Here is a 19,741-nt window from a genome sequence, read left to right as displayed (position 1 = left end):
ACCTCATGGACACACTGTAGCTCACAGATACACTGTAGCTCATGGACACACTGTACATCATAGACACACTGTACCTCATAGACACAATGTAGCTCATGGACACACTGTACCTCATGGACACACTGTACATCATGGACATACTGTAACTCATGGACACACTGTAGCTCATGGACACACTGTACCTCATAGACACACTGTACCTCATGGACACACTGTAGCTCATGGACACACTGTAACTCATAGACACACTATAACTCATGGACGCACTGTACCTCATAGATACACTGTACCTCATGGACACACTGTAGCTCATCGACACACTGTAGCTCATCGACACACTGTACCTTATAGACACACTGTAGCTCATGGACACACTATAGCTCATGGACACACTGTACCTAATAGGCACACTGTACCTCATGGACACACTGTAGCTCATGGACACACTGTAGCTCATGGGCACATTGTACCTCATAGAAACACTGTAGCTCATGGACACACTGCAGCTCATGGACACACTGTACCTCATGGACACATGTAGCTGATGGACTCCCTGTAGCTCATAGACACACTGTACTTCATGGACACACTGTACCTCATAGATACACTGTACCTCATGGACACACTGTAGCTCATCGACACACTGTAGCTCATCAACACACTGTAACTTATAGACACACTGTAGCTCATGGACACACTATAGCTCATGGACACACTGTACCTAATAGGCACACTGTACCTCATGGACACACTGTAGCTCATGGACACACTGTAGCTCATGGGCACATTGTACCTCATAGAAACACTGTAGCTCATGGACACACTGCAGCTCATGGACACACTGTACCTCATGGACACATGTAGCTGATGGACTCCCTGTACCTCATGGACACAATGTAGCTCATGAACACACTGTACCTCATGGACACACTGTAGCTCATGGACACACTGTACCTTATGGGCACACTGTACCTCAGAGACACACAGTAGCTCATAGACACGCTGTACCTCATGGACCCACTGTACCTCATAGACACACTGTACCTCATGGGCACACTGTAGTTCATGGACACACTGTAGCTCATGGACACAATGTACCTCATGGACACACTGTACCTCATGGACACACTGTAACTCATGGACCACTGTGGCTCGTAGACAAACTGTACCTCATTGACACACTGTAGCTCATGGACACACTATTGCTCATGTACACACTGTAGCTCATGAACACACTGTAGCTCAAAGACACACTGTACCTCATGGACACACTGAATCTCATGGACACACTGTACCTCATTGACACACTGTAGCTCATGGACACACTGTATTTCATGGACACACTGTAGCTCATGGACACATTGTACCTCATGGACACACTGTACCTCATAGAACAACTGTAGCTCATGGATACACTGTATCTCATTGACACACTGTAGCTCATGGACACATTGTACCTCATGGACACACTGTAACTCATGGACACACTGTACCTCATCGACACACTGTAGCTCATGGACACACTGTATTTCATGGACACACTGTAGCTCATGGAAACACTGTACCTCATAGACACACTGTAACTCATGGACACACTGTAGTTCAAAGACACACTGTACCTCATGGAGACACTGTAGCTCATGGACACACTGTACCTCATAGACACACTGTAACTCATGGACACACTGTAGCTCATCGACACACTGTACCTCATGGATAAACTGTTCCTCATGTACCCACTGTACCTCATAGACACACTGTACCTCATGGACACACTGTACCTTGTAGACACACTTTAACTCATGGACGCACAGTACCTCATGGACAGACTGTACCTCATGGGCACACTGCACCTCATGGGCACACTGTAGCTGATGGACACACTGTACCTCATAGACATACTGCACCTCATAGACACACTGTACCTCAGGAGCACACTGTATCTCATGGACACACTGTACCTCATGGACACACTGTACCTCATAGACACACTGTAGCTCATAGACACACTGTACCTCATAGACACACTGTACCTCATGGGCACACTCTACCTCATGGACATACTGTAGCTGATGGACAACCTGTAGCTCATCGACTCACTTTACCTCGTGGACACACTGTACCTCATGGATACACTGTAGCTCATAGACACACTGTACCTCATGGACACACTGTAGCTCATTGACGCACTGTAGCTCATTGACACACTGTACCTCATAGACACTCTAAACCTCATGGGCACACTGTAGTTCATGGACACACTGTAGCTCATGGACACACTGCAGCTCATAGACACACTGTATCACATGGACACACTGCACCTCATAGACACTCTGAACCTCATGGGCACACTGTAGTTCATGGACACACTGTAGCTCATGGACACACTGTAACTCATGGACACACTGTAGCTCATGGACACACTGTACCTCATAGACACACTGTTTCTCATGGACACACTGTACCTCATAGACACTCTGAACCTCATGGGCACACTGTAGTTCATGGACACACTGTAGCTCATGGACACACTGTACCTCATGGACACACTGTAGCTCATAGATACACTGTAGCTCATGGACACACTGTACATCATAGACACACTGTACCTCATAGACACAATGTAGCTCATGGACACACTGTACCTCATGGACACACTGTACATCATGGACATACTGTAACTCATGGACACACTGTAGCTCATGGACACACTGTACCTCATAGACACACTGTACCTCATGGACACACTGTAGCTCATGGACACACTGTAACTCATAGACACACTGTACTTCATGGACACACTGTACCTCATAGATACACTGTACCTCATGGACACACTGTAGCTCATCGACACACTGTAGCTCATCGACACACTGTACCTTATAGACACACTGTAGCTCATGGACACACTATAGCTCATGGACACACTGTACCTAATAGGCACACTGTACCTCATGGACACACTGTAGCTCATGGACACACTGTAGCTCATGGGCACATTGTACCTCATAGAAACACTGTAGCTCATGGACACACTGCAGCTCATGGACACACTGTACCTCATGGACACATGTAGCTGATGGACACCCTGTACCTCATGGACACAATGTAGCTCATGAACACACTGTACCTCATGGAGACACTGTAGCTCATGGACACACTGTACCTTATGGGCACACTGTACCTGAGAGACACACTGTAGCTCATAGACACGCTGTACCTCATGGACCCACTGTACCTCATAGACACACTGTACCTCATGGGCACACTGTAGTTCATGGACACACTGTAGCTCATGGACACAATGTACCTCATGGACACACTGTACCTCATGGACACACTGTAACTCATGGACCACTGTAGCTCATGGACCCACTGTAACTCATGGACCACTGTAGCTCGTAGACAAACTGTACCTCATGGACACACTGTAGCTCATGGACACACTATTGCTCATCGACACACTGTAGCTCATGGACACACTGTACCTCATGGACACACTGTAACTCATGGACACACTGTAGCTCATGGACACAATGTAGCTCATGGACACACTGTAGCTCAAAGACGGAATGTACCTCATGGACACACTGAAGCTCATGGACACACTGTACCTCATAGACACACTGTAGCTCATGGACACATTGTACCTCATGGGCACTCTTTACCTCATAGACATACTGTAACTCATAGACACACTGTAGCTCATGGACACACTGTAGCTCATGGACACACTGTACCTCATAGAACAACTGCAGCTCATGGATACACTGTATCTCATTGACATACTGTACCTCATAGACACACTGTAGCTCATGGACACACTGCAACTCATGGACACACTGTACCTCATCGACACACTGTAGCTCATGGACACACTGTAGCTGATGGACAACCTGTAGCTCATAGACTCACTTTACCTCGTGGACACACTGTACCTCATGGACACACTGTAGCTCATGGACACACTGTACCTCATGGACACACTGTAGCTCATTGACGCACTGTAGCTCATTGACCCACTGTACCTCATAGACACTCTGAACCTCATGGGCACACTGTAGTTCATGCACACACTGTAGCTCATGGACACACTGTACCTCATGGACACACTGTACCTCATAGACACACTGTATCACATGGACACACTGTACCTCATGGGCACACTGTAGATCATGGACACACTGTACCTCATGGACACACTGTAGCTCATGGACACACTGTACCTCATAGACACTCTGAACCTCATGGGCACACTGTAGTTCATGGACACACTGTAGCTCATGGGCACACTGTAGATCATGGACACACTGTACCTCATGGACACACTGTAGCTGATGGACACCCTGTAGCTCATAGACACACTGTACTTCATGGACACACTGTACCTCATAGATACACTGTACCTCATGGACACACTGTAGCTCATCGACACACTGTAGCTCATCGACACACTGTACCTTATAGACACACTGTAGCTCATGGAAACACTATAGCTCATGGACACACTGTACCTAATAGGCACACTGTACCTCATGGACACACTGTAGCTCATGGACACACTGTAGCTCATGGGCACATTGTACCTCATAGAAACACTGTAGCTCATGGACACACTGCAGCTCATGGACACACTGTACCTCATGGACACACTGTAGCTGATGGACACCCTGTAGCTCATAGACACACTGTACTTCATGGACACACTGTACCTCATAGATACACTGTACCTCATGGGCACACTGTACCTCATCGACACACTGTAGCTCATCGACACACTGTACCTTATAGACACACTGTAGCTCATGGACACACTATAGCTCATGGACACACTGTACCTAATAGGCACACTGTATCTCATGGACACACGGTAGCTCATAGACACACTGTAGCTCATGGACACACTGTACCTCATAGACACACTGTATCTCATGGACACACTGTACCTCATAGACACTCTGAACCTCATGGGCACACTGGAGTTCATGGACACACTGTAGCTCATGGACACACTGTACCTCATGGACACACTGTAGCTCATAGACACACTGTAGCTCATGGACACACTGTACATCATAGACACACTGTATCTCATGGACACACTGTACCTCATAGACACTCTGAACCTCATGGGCACACTGTACCTCATGGACACACTGTAGCTCATGGACACACTGTACCTCATGGACACACTGTAGCTCATAGACACACTGTAGCTCATGGACACACTGTACATCATAGACACACTGTACCTCATAGATACAATGTAACTCATGGACACACTGTAGCTCATGGACGCACTGTACCTCATAGACACACTGTACCTCATGGACACACTGTAGCTCATAGACACACTGTACCTACTGGACACACTGTAGCTCATGGACACTCTGTACCTCATGGACACACTGTCGCTCATCGACACACTGTACCTCATAGACACACTGTACCTCATGGACACACAGTACCTCATATACACACTGTAGCTCATGGACACACTGTAGCTCATGGAAACACTTTACCTCATGGACACACTGTATCTCATAGACTCACTTTAACTCATGGACACACTGTACCGCATGGACGCATTGTAGCTCATGGACACACTGTACCTCATGGAGACACTGTAGCTCATTGACACACTGTAGCTCATGGACACACTGTAGCTCATGGACACACTGTAGTTCATGGACACACTGTAGCTCATAGACACACTGTAGCTCATGGACACACTGTAGCTCATAGGCACACTGTAGCTCATGGACACACTGTACCTCATGGACACACTGTAACTCGTGGACCACTGTAGCTCATAGACAAACTGTACCTCATGGACACACTGTAGCTCATGGACACACTATTGCTCATAGACACACTCTAGCTCATGGACACACTGTACCTCATGGACATACTGTAACTCATGGACACACTGTAGCTCATGGACACACTGTAGCTCAAAGACACACTGTACCTCATGGACACACTGAAGCTCATGGACACACTGTACCTCATAGACACACTGTAGCTCATGGACACATTGTACCTCATGGGCACTCTTTACCTCATAGACATACTGTAACTCATAGACACACTATAGCTCATGGACACACTGTAGCTCATGGACACACTGTACCTCATAGAACAACTGTAGCTCATGGATACACTGTATCTCATTGACACACTGTACCTCATAGACACACTTTAGCTCATGGACACACTGTAACTCATGGACACACTGTACCTCATCGACACACTGTAGCTCATGGACACACTGTATTTCATGGACACACTGTAGCTCATGGAAACACTGTACCTCATAGACACACTGTAACTCATGGACACACTGTAGTTCAAAGACACACTGTACCTCAAGGAGACACTGTAGCTCATGGACACACTGTACCTCATAGACACACTGTAACTCATGGACACACTGTAGCTCATCGACACACTGTACCTCATGGATAAACTGTTCCTCATGTACCCACTGTACCTCATAGACACACTGTACCTCATGGACACACTGTACCTCGTAGACACACTTTAACTCATGGACGCACAGTACCTCATGGACAGACTGTACCTCATGGGCACATTGTACCTCATAGAAACACTGTAGCTCATGGACACACTGCAGCTCATGGACACACTGTACCTCATGGACACATGTAGCTGATGGACACCCTGTACCTCATGGACACAATGTAGCTCATGAACACACTGTACCTCATGGAGACACTGTAGGTCATGGACACACTGTACCTTATGGGCACACTGTACCTCAGAGACACACTGTAGCTCATAGACACGCTGTACCTCATGGACCCACTGTACCTCATAGACACACTGTACCTCATGGACACACTGTAGCTCATCGACACACTGTAGCTCATCGACACACTGTACCTTATAGACACACTGTAGCTCATGGAAACACTATAGCTCATGGACACACTGTACCTAATAGGCACACTGTACCTCATGGACACACTGTATCTCATGGACACACTGTAGCTCATGGGCACATTGTACCTCATAGAAACACTGTAGCTCATGGACACACTGCAGCTCATGGACACACTGTACCTCATGGACACACTGTAGCTGATGGACACCCTGTAGCTCATAGACACACTGTACTTCATGGACACACTGTACCTCATAGATACACTGTACCTCATGGGCACACTGTAGCTCATCGACACACTGTAGCTCATCGACACACTGTACCTTATAGACACACTGTAGCTCATGGACACACTATCGCTCATGGACACACTGTACCTAATAGGCACACTGTACCTCATGGACACACTGTACCTCATGGACACACTGTAGCTCATGGACACACTGTACCTCATAGACACACTGTATCTCATGGACACACTGTACCTCATAGACACTCTGAACCTCATGGGCACACTGGAGTTCATGGACACACTGTAGCTCATGGACACACTGTACCTCATGGACACACTGTAGCTCATAGACACACTGTAGCTCATGGACACACTGTACATCATAGACACACTGTATCTCATGGACACACTGTACCTCATAGACACTCTGAACCTCATGGGCACACTGTACCTCATGGACACACTGTAGCTCATGGACACACTGTACCTCATGGACACACTGTAGCTCATAGACACACTGTAGCTCATGGACACACTGTACATCATAGACACACTGTACCTCATAGATACAATGTAACTCATGGACACACTGTAGCTCATGGACGCACTGTACCTCATAGACACACTGTACCTCATGGACACACTGTAGCTCATAGACACACTGTACCTACTGGACACACTGTAGCTCATGGACACTCTGTACCTCATGGACACACTGTCGCTCATCGACACACTGTACCTCATAGACACACTGTACCTCATGGACACACAGTACCTCATATACACACTGTAGCTCATGGACACACTGTAGCTCATGGAAACACTTTACCTCATGGACACACTGTATCTCATAGACTCACTTTAACTCATGGACACACTGTACCGCATGGACGCATTGTAGCTCATGGACACACTGTACCTCATGGAGACACTGTAGCTCATTGACACACTGTAGCTCATGGACACACTGTAGCTCATGGACACACTGTAGTTCATGGACACACTGTAGCTCATGGACACACTGTAGCTCATAGGCACACTGTAGCTCATGGACACACTGTACCTCATGGACACACTGTAACTCGTGGACCACTGTAGCTCATAGACAAACTGTACCTCATGGACACACTGTAGCTCATGGACACACTATTGCTCATAGACACACTCTAGCTCATGGACACACTGTACCTCATGGACATACTGTAACTCATGGACACACTGTAGCTCATGGACACACTGTACCTCATAGACACACTGTAACTCATGGACACACTGTAGCTCATCGACACACTGTACCTCATGGATAAACTGTTCCTCATGTACCCACTGTACCTCATAGACACACTGTACCTCATGGACACACTGTACCTCGTAGACACACTTTAACTCATGGACGCACAGTACCTCATGGACAGACTGTACCTCATGGGCACATTGTACCTCATAGAAACACTGTAGCTCATGGACACACTGCAGCTCATGGACACACTGTACCTCATGGACACATGTAGCTGATGGACACCCTGTACCTCATGGACACAATGTAGCTCATGAACACACTGTACCTCATGGAGACACTGTAGGTCATGGACACACTGTACCTTATGGGCACACTGTACCTCAGAGACACACTGTAGCTCATAGACACGCTGTACCTCATGGACCCACTGTACCTCATAGACACACTGTACCTCATGGACACACTGTAGCTCATCGACACACTGTAGCTCATCGACACACTGTACCTTATAGACACACTGTAGCTCATGGAAACACTATAGCTCATGGACACACTGTACCTAATAGGCACACTGTACCTCATGGACACACTGTATCTCATGGACACACTGTAGCTCATGGGCACATTGTACCTCATAGAAACACTGTAGCTCATGGACACACTGCAGCTCATGGACACACTGTACCTCATGGACACACTGTAGCTGATGGACACCCTGTAGCTCATAGACACACTGTACTTCATGGACACACTGTACCTCATAGATACACTGTACCTCATGGGCACACTGTAGCTCATCGACACACTGTAGCTCATCGACACACTGTACCTTATAGACACACTGTAGCTCATGGACACACTATCGCTCATGGACACACTGTACCTAATAGGCACACTGTACCTCATGGACACACTGTACCTCATGGACACACTGTAGCTCATGGACACACTGTACCTCATAGACACACTGTATCTCATGGACACACTGTACCTCATAGACACTCTGAACCTCATGGGCACACTGGAGTTCATGGACACACTGTAGCTCATGGACACACTGTACCTCATGGACACACTGTAGCTCATAGACACACTGTAGCTCATGGACACACTGTACATCATAGACACACTGTACCTCATAGATACAATGTAGCTCATGGACACACTGTACCTCATGGACACACTGTACCTCATGGACATACTGTAACAATTGGACACACTGTAGCTCATGGACGCACTGTACCTCATAGACACACTGTACCTCATGGACACACTGTAGCTAATAGACACACTGTACCTACTGGACACACTGTAGCTCATGGACACCCTGTACCTCATGGACACACTGTCGCTCATCGACACACTGTACCTCATAGACACACTGTACCTCATGGACACACAGTACCTCATATACACACTGTAGCTCATGGACACACTGTAGCTCATGGAAACACTGTAGTTCATGGACACACTGTAGCTCATAGACTCACTTTAACTCATGGACACACTGTACCGCATGGACGCATTGTAGCTCATGGACACACTGTACCTCATGGAGACACTGTACCTCATAGACACACTGTACCTCATGGACACACGATAGCTCATGGACACACTGTAGTTCATGGACACACTGTAGCTCATAGACACACTGTAGCTCATGGACACACTGTAACTCATAGACACACTGTAGCTCATGGACACACTGTACCTCATGGACACACTGTAACTCGTGGACCACTGTAGCTCATAGACAAACTGTACCTCATGGACACACTGTAGCTCATGGACACACTATTGCTCATAGACACACTGTAGCTCATGGACACACTGTACCTCATGGACATACTGTACCTCATGGACACACTGAAGCTCATGGACACACTGTACCTCATAGACACACTGTAGCTCATGGACACATTGTACCTCATGGGCACTCTTTACCTCATAGACATACTGTAACTCATAGACACACTATAGCTCATGGACACACTGTAGCTCATGGACACACTGTACCTCATAGAACAACTGTAGCTCATGGATACACTGTATCTCATTGACACACTGTACCTCATAGACACACTTTAGCTCATGGACACACTGTAACTCATGGACACACTGTACCTCATCGACACACTGTAGCTCATGGACACACTGTATTTCATGGACACACTGTAGCTCATGGAAACACTGTACCTCATAGACACACTGTAACTCATGGACACACTGTAGTTCAAAGACACACTGTACCTCAAGGAGACACTGTAGCTCATGGACACACTGTACCTCATAGACACACTGTAACTCATGGACACACTGTAGCTCATCGACACACTGTACCTCATGGATAAACTGTTCCTCATGTACCCACTGTACCTCATAGACACACTGTACCTCATGGACACACTGTACCTCGTAGACACACTTTAACTCATGGACGCACAGTACCTCATGGACAGACTGTACCTCATGGGCACACTGCACCTCATGGACACACTGTAGCTGATGGACACACTGTACCTCATAGACATACTGCACCTCATAGACACACTGTACCTCAGGAGCACACTGTATCTCATGGACACACTGTACCTCATGGACACACTGTACCTCATAGACACACTGTAGCTCATAGACACACTGTACCTCATGGGCACACTGTAGTTCATGGACACACTCTACCTCATGGACATACTGTAGCTGATGGACAACCTGTAGCTCATAGACTCACTTTACCTCGTGGACACACTGTACCTCATGGACACACTGTAGCTCATAGACACACTGTACCTCATGGACACACTGTAGCTCATTGACGCACTGTAGCTCATTGACACACTGTACCTCATAGACACTCTAAACCTCATGGGCACACTGTAGTTCATGGACACACTGTAGCTCATGGACACACTGCAGCTCATAGACACACTGTATCACATGGACACACTGCACCTCATAGACACTCTGAACCTCATGGGCACACTGTAGTTCATGGACACACTGTAGCTCATGGACACACTGTACCTCATGGACACACTGTACCTCATGGACACACTGTACCTCATAGACACACTGTTTCTCATGGACACACTGTACCTCATAGACACTCTGAACCTCATGGGCACACTGTAGTACATGGACACACTGTAGCTCATGGACACACTGTACCTCATGGACACACTGTAGCTCATAGACACACTGCAGCTCATGGACACACTGTACATCATAGACACAATGTACATCATAGACACAATGTAGCTCATGGACACACTGTACCTCATGGACACACTGTACCTCATGGACATACTGTAACTCATGGACACACTGTAGCTCATGGACACACTGTACCTCATAGACACACTGTACCTCATGGACACACTGTAGCTCATGGACACACTGTAACTCATAGACACACTATAACTCATGGACGCACTGTACCTCATGGAGACACTGTACCTCATGGGCACACTTTACCTCATAGACACACTGTACCTCATGGGCACACTGTAGCTCATGGACACACTGTACCTCATAGATACACTGTACCTCAGGGGCACACTGTATCTCATGGAAACACTGTACCTCATGGACACACTGTACCTCATGGGCACACTGAAGTTCATGGACACACTGTAGATCATGGACACACTGTACCTCATGGACACACTGTAGCTGATGGACACCCTGTAGCTCATAGACACACTGTACTTCATGGACACACTGTACCTCATAGATACACTGTACCTCATGGACACACTGTAGCTCATCGACACACTGTAGCTCATCGACACACTGTACCTTATAGACACACTGTAGGTCATGGACACACTATAGCTCATGGACACACTGTACCTAATAGGCACACTGTACCTCATGGACACACTGTAGCTCATGGACACACTGTAGCTCATGGGCACATTGTACCACATAGAAACACTATAGCTCATGGACACACTGCAGCTCATGGACACACTGTACCTCATTGACACATGTAGCTGATGGACACCCTGTACCTCATGGACACAATGTAGCTCATGAACACACTGTACCTCATGGACACACTGTAGCTCATGGACACACTGTACCTTATGGGCACACTGTACCTCATGGACACACTGTACCTCATGGACACACTGTAACTCATGGACCACTGTAGCTCGTAGACAAACTGTACCTCATTGACACACTGTAGCTCATGGACACACTATTGCTCATGTACACACTGTAGCTCATGAACACACTGTAGCTCAAAGACACACTGTACCTCATGGACACACTGAAGCTCATGGACACACTGTACCTCATAGACACACTGTAGCTCATGGACACATTGTACCTCATGGGCACTCTTTACATCATAGACATACTGTAACTCATAGACACACTATAGCTCATGGACACACTGAAGCTCATGGACACACTGTACCTCATAGACACACTGTAGCTCATGGACACATTGTACCTCATGGGCACTCTTTACCTCATAGACATACTGTAACTCATAGACACACTGTAGCTCATGGACACACTGTAGCTCATTGACGCATTGTAGCTCATTGACACACTGTACCTCATAGACACTCTGAACCTCATGGGCACACTGTAACTCATGGTCACACTGTTGCTCATAGACACACAGTACCTCATGGAATCACTGTTGCTCATAGACACAATGTAGCTCATGGACACACTGTACCTCATGGACACACTGTACCTCATGGACAGACTATACCTCATAGACACACTGTACCTCATAGACACACTGTAGCTCATGGACACACTGTACCTCATAGACACACTGAACCTCATGGGCACAATATAGTTCATGGACACACTGTAGCTCATGGACACACTGTACTCATAGACACACTGTACCACATGGACACACTGTACCTCATAGAAACAATGTAGCTCATGGAGACACTGTATCTCATGGAACACTGCAGCTCATAGACACACTGTAACTCATGGACACACTGTAGCTCATAGACACACTGTACCTACTGGACACACTGTAGCTCATGGAAACCCTGTACCTCATGGACACACTGTAGCTCATCAACACACTGTACCTCATAGACACACTCTACCTCATGGACACACAGCACCTCATATACACACTGTAGCTCATGGACACACTGTACCTCATAGACTCACTTTAACTCATGGACACACTGTACCGCATGGACACATTGTAGCTCATGGAGACACTGTACCTCATGGAGACACTGTAACTCATTGATACACTGTAGCTCATGGGCACACTGTAGTTCATGGACACACTGTAGCTCATAGACACACTGTAGCTCATCGACACACTGTAGCTCATCGACACACTGTAGCTCATGGACACACTGTACCTCATGGAAACACTGTAACTCATGGACCACTGTAGCTCGTAGACAAACTGTACCTCATGGACACACTGTAGCTCATGGACACACTATTGCTCATAGACACACTGTAGCTCATGGACACACTGTACCTCACAGAACAACTGTAGCTCATGGACACACTGTATCTCATTGACACACTGTACCTCATAGACACACTGTAGCTCATGGACACACTGTAACTCATGGACACACTGTACCTCATCGACACACTGTAGCTCATGGACACACTGTATTTCATAGACACACTGTAGCTCATGGAAACACTGTCCCTCATAGACACACTGTAACTCATGGACACACTGTAGTTCATAGACACACAGTACCTCATGGAGACACTGTAGCTCATGGACACACTGTACCTCATAGACACACTGTAACTCATGGACACACTGTAACTCATCGACACACTGTACCTCATGGATAAACTGTTCCTCATGTACCCACTGTACCTCATAGACACACTGTACCTCATGGACACACTGTACCTCGTAGACACACTTTAACTCATGGACGGACAGTACCTCATGGACACACTGTACCTCATGGGCACACTGCACCTCATGGGCACACTGTAGCTGATGGACACACTGTACCTCATCGACATACTGCACCTCATAGACACACTGTACCTCAGGAGTACACTGTATCTCATGGACACACTGTACCTCATGGACACACTGTACCTCATAGACACACTGTAGCTCATAGACACACTGTACCTCATGGGCACACTGTAGTTCATGGACACACTCTACCTCATGGACATACTGTAGCTGATGGACAACCTGTAGCTCATAGACTCACTTTACCTCGTGGACACACTGTACCTCATGGACACACTTTAGCTCATGGACACACTGTAACTCATGGACGCACTGTAGCTCATTGACACACTGTACCTCACAGACACAATGTAGCTCATGGATGCACTATAGCTCATTGACACAGTGTACCTCATGGACACACTGTACCTCATGGACACACTGTACCTCATGGACACACTGTACCTCATTGACACACTGTATCTCATGGACACACTGTACCTCATAGACACTCTGAACCTCATGGGCACACTGTAGTTAATGGACACACTGTAGCTCATGGACACACTGTACCTCATGGACACACTGTAGCTCATGGACACACTGTACCTCATAGACACACTGTACCTCATGGACACACTGTAGCTCATGGAAACACTGTACCTCATGGACACACTGTAGCTCATGGACACATTGTAGCTCATGGACACACTGTACATCATAGACACACTGTATCTCATAGACACAATGTACCTCATGGAGACACTGTACCTCATGGGCACACTGTACCTCATAGACACACTGTACCTCATGGGCACACTGTAGCTCATGGACACACTGTACCTCATAGACACACTGTACCTCAGGGGCACACTGTATCTCATGGAAACACTGTATCTCATGGACACACTGTACCTCATGGGCACACTGTATCTCATGGACACACTGTACCTCATGGATACACTGTACCTCATAGACACACTGTAGCTCATAGACACACTGTACCTCATGGGCACACTGTAGTTCATGGACACACTGTAGATCATGGACACACTGTACCTCATGGACACACTGTAGCTGATGGACACCCTGTAGCTCATAGACACACTGTACTTCATGGACACACTGTACCTCATAGATACACTGTACCTCATGGACACACTGTAGCTCATCGACACACTGTAGCTCATCGATACACTGTACCTTATAGACAAACTGTAGCTCATGGACACACTATAGCTCATGGACACACTGTATCTAATCGGCACACTGTATCTCATGGACACACTGAAACTCATAGACACTCTGAACCTCATGGGCACACTGTAGTTCATGGACGCACTGTAGCTCATGGACACACTGTACCTCATGGACACACTGTAGCTCATGGACACACTGTACCTCATAGACACACTGTACCTCATGGACACACTGTAGCTCATGGACACACTGTAACTCATGGACACACTGTAGCTCATGGACACATTGTAGCTCATGGACACACTGTACCTCATAGACACAATGTAGCTCATGGACACACTGTACCTCATGGACACATTGTACCTCAAAGACATACTGTAACTCATGGACACACTGTAGCTCATGGAGACACTGTACCTCATAGACACACTGTACCTCATGGGCACACTGTAGCTCATGGACACACTGTACCTCATAGACACACTGTACCTCAGGGGCACACTGTATCTCATGGAAACACTGTATCTCATGGACACACTGTACCTCATGGGCACACTGTATCTCATAGACACACTGTACCTCATGGGCACACTGTAGTTCATGGACACACTGTAGATCATGGACACACTGTACCTCATGGACACACTGTAGCTCATAGACACACTGTAGCTCATGGATACACTGTACATCATAGACACACTGTACCTCATAGATACAATGTACCTCATGGACACACAGTAGCTCATATACACACTGTACCTCATGGACACACTGAAGCTCATGGACACACTGTACCTCATAGACACACTGTAGCTCATGGACACATTGTACCTCATGGGCACTCTTTACCTCATAGACATAATGTAACTCATAGACACACTGTAGCTCATGGACACACTGTAGCTCATTGACGCACTGTAGCTCATTGACACACTGTACCTCATAGACACTCTGAACCTCATGGGCACACTGTAGTTCATGGACACACTGTAGCTCATGGACACACTGTACCTCATGGAGACACTGTAGCTCATGGACACACTGTACCTCATAGAAACACTTTAACTCATGGACACACTGTACCGCATGGACACATTGTAGCTCATGGACACACTGTAGCTCATGGACACACTGTAGTTCATGGACACACTGCAGCTCATAGACACACTGTAGCTCATGGACACACTGTAGCTCATAGACACACTGTAGCTCATGGACACACTGTACCTCATGGACACACTGTAACTCAAGGACCACTGTAGCTCATAGACAAACTGTACCTCATGGACACACTGTAGCTCATGGACACACTGTTGCTCATAGACACACTGTAGCTCATGGACACACTGTACCTCATGGACACACTGTAACTCATGGACACACTGTAGCTCATGGACACACTGTAGCTCAAAGACACACTGTACCTCATAGACACACTGTAGCTCATGGACACACTGTACCTCATGGACACACTGTAACTCATGGACACACTGTAACTCATAGACACACTGTAGCTCATGGACACACTGTAGCTCAGTGACGCACTGTAGCTCATTGACACACTGTACCTCATAGAGACTCTGAACCTCATGGGCACACTGTAGTTCATGGACACACTGTAGCTCATGGACACACTGTACCTCATGGACACACTGTAGCTCATGGACACACTGTACCTCATAGAAACACTGTATCTCATGGACACACTGTACCTCATAGACACTCTGAACGTCATGGGCACACTGTAGTTCATGGACACACTGTAGCTCATGGACACACTGTACCTCATGGACACACTGTAGCTCATAGACACACTGTAGCTCATGGACACACTGTACATCATGGACACACTGTACCTCATGGACACAATGTAACTCATGGACACACTGTAACTCATGGACACACTGTACCTCATGGACATACTGTAACTCATGGACACATTGTAGTTCATGGACACACTGTACCTCATAGACACACTGTACCTCATGGACACACTGTAGCTCATGGACAAACTGTACCTCATAGACACACTATAACTGATGGACCCACTGTACCTCATGGAGACACTGTACCTCATGGGCACACTTTACCTCATAGACACACTGTACCTCATGGGCACACTGTAGCTCATGGACACACTGTACCTCATGGACACACTGTAGCTCATTGACGCAGTGTAGCTCATTGACACACTGTACCTCATAGACACTCTGAACCTCATGGGTACACTGTATTTCATGGACACACTGTAGCTCATGGGCACACTGTACCTCATGGACACACTGTACCTCATAGACACACTGTATCTCATGGACACATTGTACCTCATAGACACTCTGAACCACATGGGCACACTGTTGTTCATGGACACACTGTAGCTCATGGACACACTGTACCTCATGGACACACTGTAGCTCATGGACACACTGTACCTCATAGACACACTGTATCTCATGGACACACTGTACCTCAAAGACACTCTGAACGTCATGGGCACACTGTAGTTCATGGACACACTGTAGCTCATGGACACACTGTACCTCATGGACACACTGTAGCTCATAGACACACTGTAGCTCATGGACACACTGTACATCATGGACACACTGTACCTCATAGACACAATGTAACTCATGGACACACTGTAACTCATGGACACACTGTACCTCATGGACATACTGTAACTCATGGACACATTGTAGTTCATGGACACACTGTACCTCATAGACACACTGTACCTCATGGACACACTGTAGCTCATGGACAAACTGTACCTCATAGACACACTATAACTCATGGACCCACTGTACCTCATGGAGACACTGTACCTCATGGGCACACTTTACCTCATAGACACACTGTACCTCATGGGCACACTGTAGCTCATGGACACACTGTACCTCATGGACACACTGTAGCTCATTGACGCAGTGTAGCTCATTGACACACTGTACCTCATAGACACTCTGAACCTCATGGGCACACTGTATTTCATGGACACACTGTAGCTCATGGGCACACTGTACCTCATGGACACACTGTAACTCATAGACACACTGTATCTCATGGACACATTGTACCTCATAGACACTCTGAACGTCATGGGCACACTGTTGTTCATCGACACACTGTAGCTCATGGACACACTGTACCTCATGGACACACTGTAGCTCATGGACACACTGTACCTCATAGACACACTGTATCTCATGGACACACTGTACCTCATAGACACTCTGAATGTCATGGGCACACTGTAGTTCATGGACACACTGTAGCTCATGGACACACTGTACCTCATGGACACACTGTAGCTCATAGACACACTGTAGCTCATGGACACAGTGTACATCATAGACACACTGTACCTCATGGGCACAATGTAGCTCATGGACACACTGTACCTCATGGACACACTGTACCTCATGGACATACTGTAACTCATGGACACACTGTAGCTCATGGACACACTGTACCTCATAGACACACTGTATCTCATGGACACACTGTACCTCATAGACAATCTGAACGTCATGGGCACACTGTAGTTCATGGACACACTGTAGCTCATGGACACACTGTACCTCATGGACACACTGTAGCTCATAGACACACTGTAGCTCATGGACACACTGTACATCATGGACACACTGTACCTCATAGACACAATGTAACTCATGGACACACTGTAACTCATGGACACACTGTACCTCATGGACATACTGTAACTCATGGACACATTGTAGTTCATGGACACACTGTACCTCATAGACACACTGTACCTCATGGACACACTGTAGCTCATGGACAAACTGTACCTCATAGACACACTATAACTCATGGACCCACTGTACCTCATGGAGACACTGTACCTCATGGGCACACTTTACCTCATAGACACACTGTACCTCATGGGCACACTGTAGCTCATGGACACACTGTACCTCATGGACACACTGTAGCTCATTGACGCAGTGTAGCTCATTGACACACTGTACCTCATAGACACTCTGAACCTCATGGGCACACTGTATTTCATGGACACACTGTAGCTCATGGGCACACTGTACCTCATGGACACACTGTACCTCATAGACACACTGTATCTCATGGACACATTGTACCTCATAGACACTCTGAACCACATGGGCACACTGTAGTTCATGGACACACTGTAGCTCATGGACACACTGTACCTCATGGACACACTGTAGCTCATGGACA

This window comes from Pristiophorus japonicus, chromosome 14 (genome assembly GCF_044704955.1).
Source record: "Pristiophorus japonicus isolate sPriJap1 chromosome 14, sPriJap1.hap1, whole genome shotgun sequence".
NCBI lineage: Eukaryota > Metazoa > Chordata > Chondrichthyes > Pristiophoridae > Pristiophorus > Pristiophorus japonicus.
The sequence above is the reverse complement of the archived record's forward strand: the minus strand, read 5'-3'. Positions refer to the sequence as shown.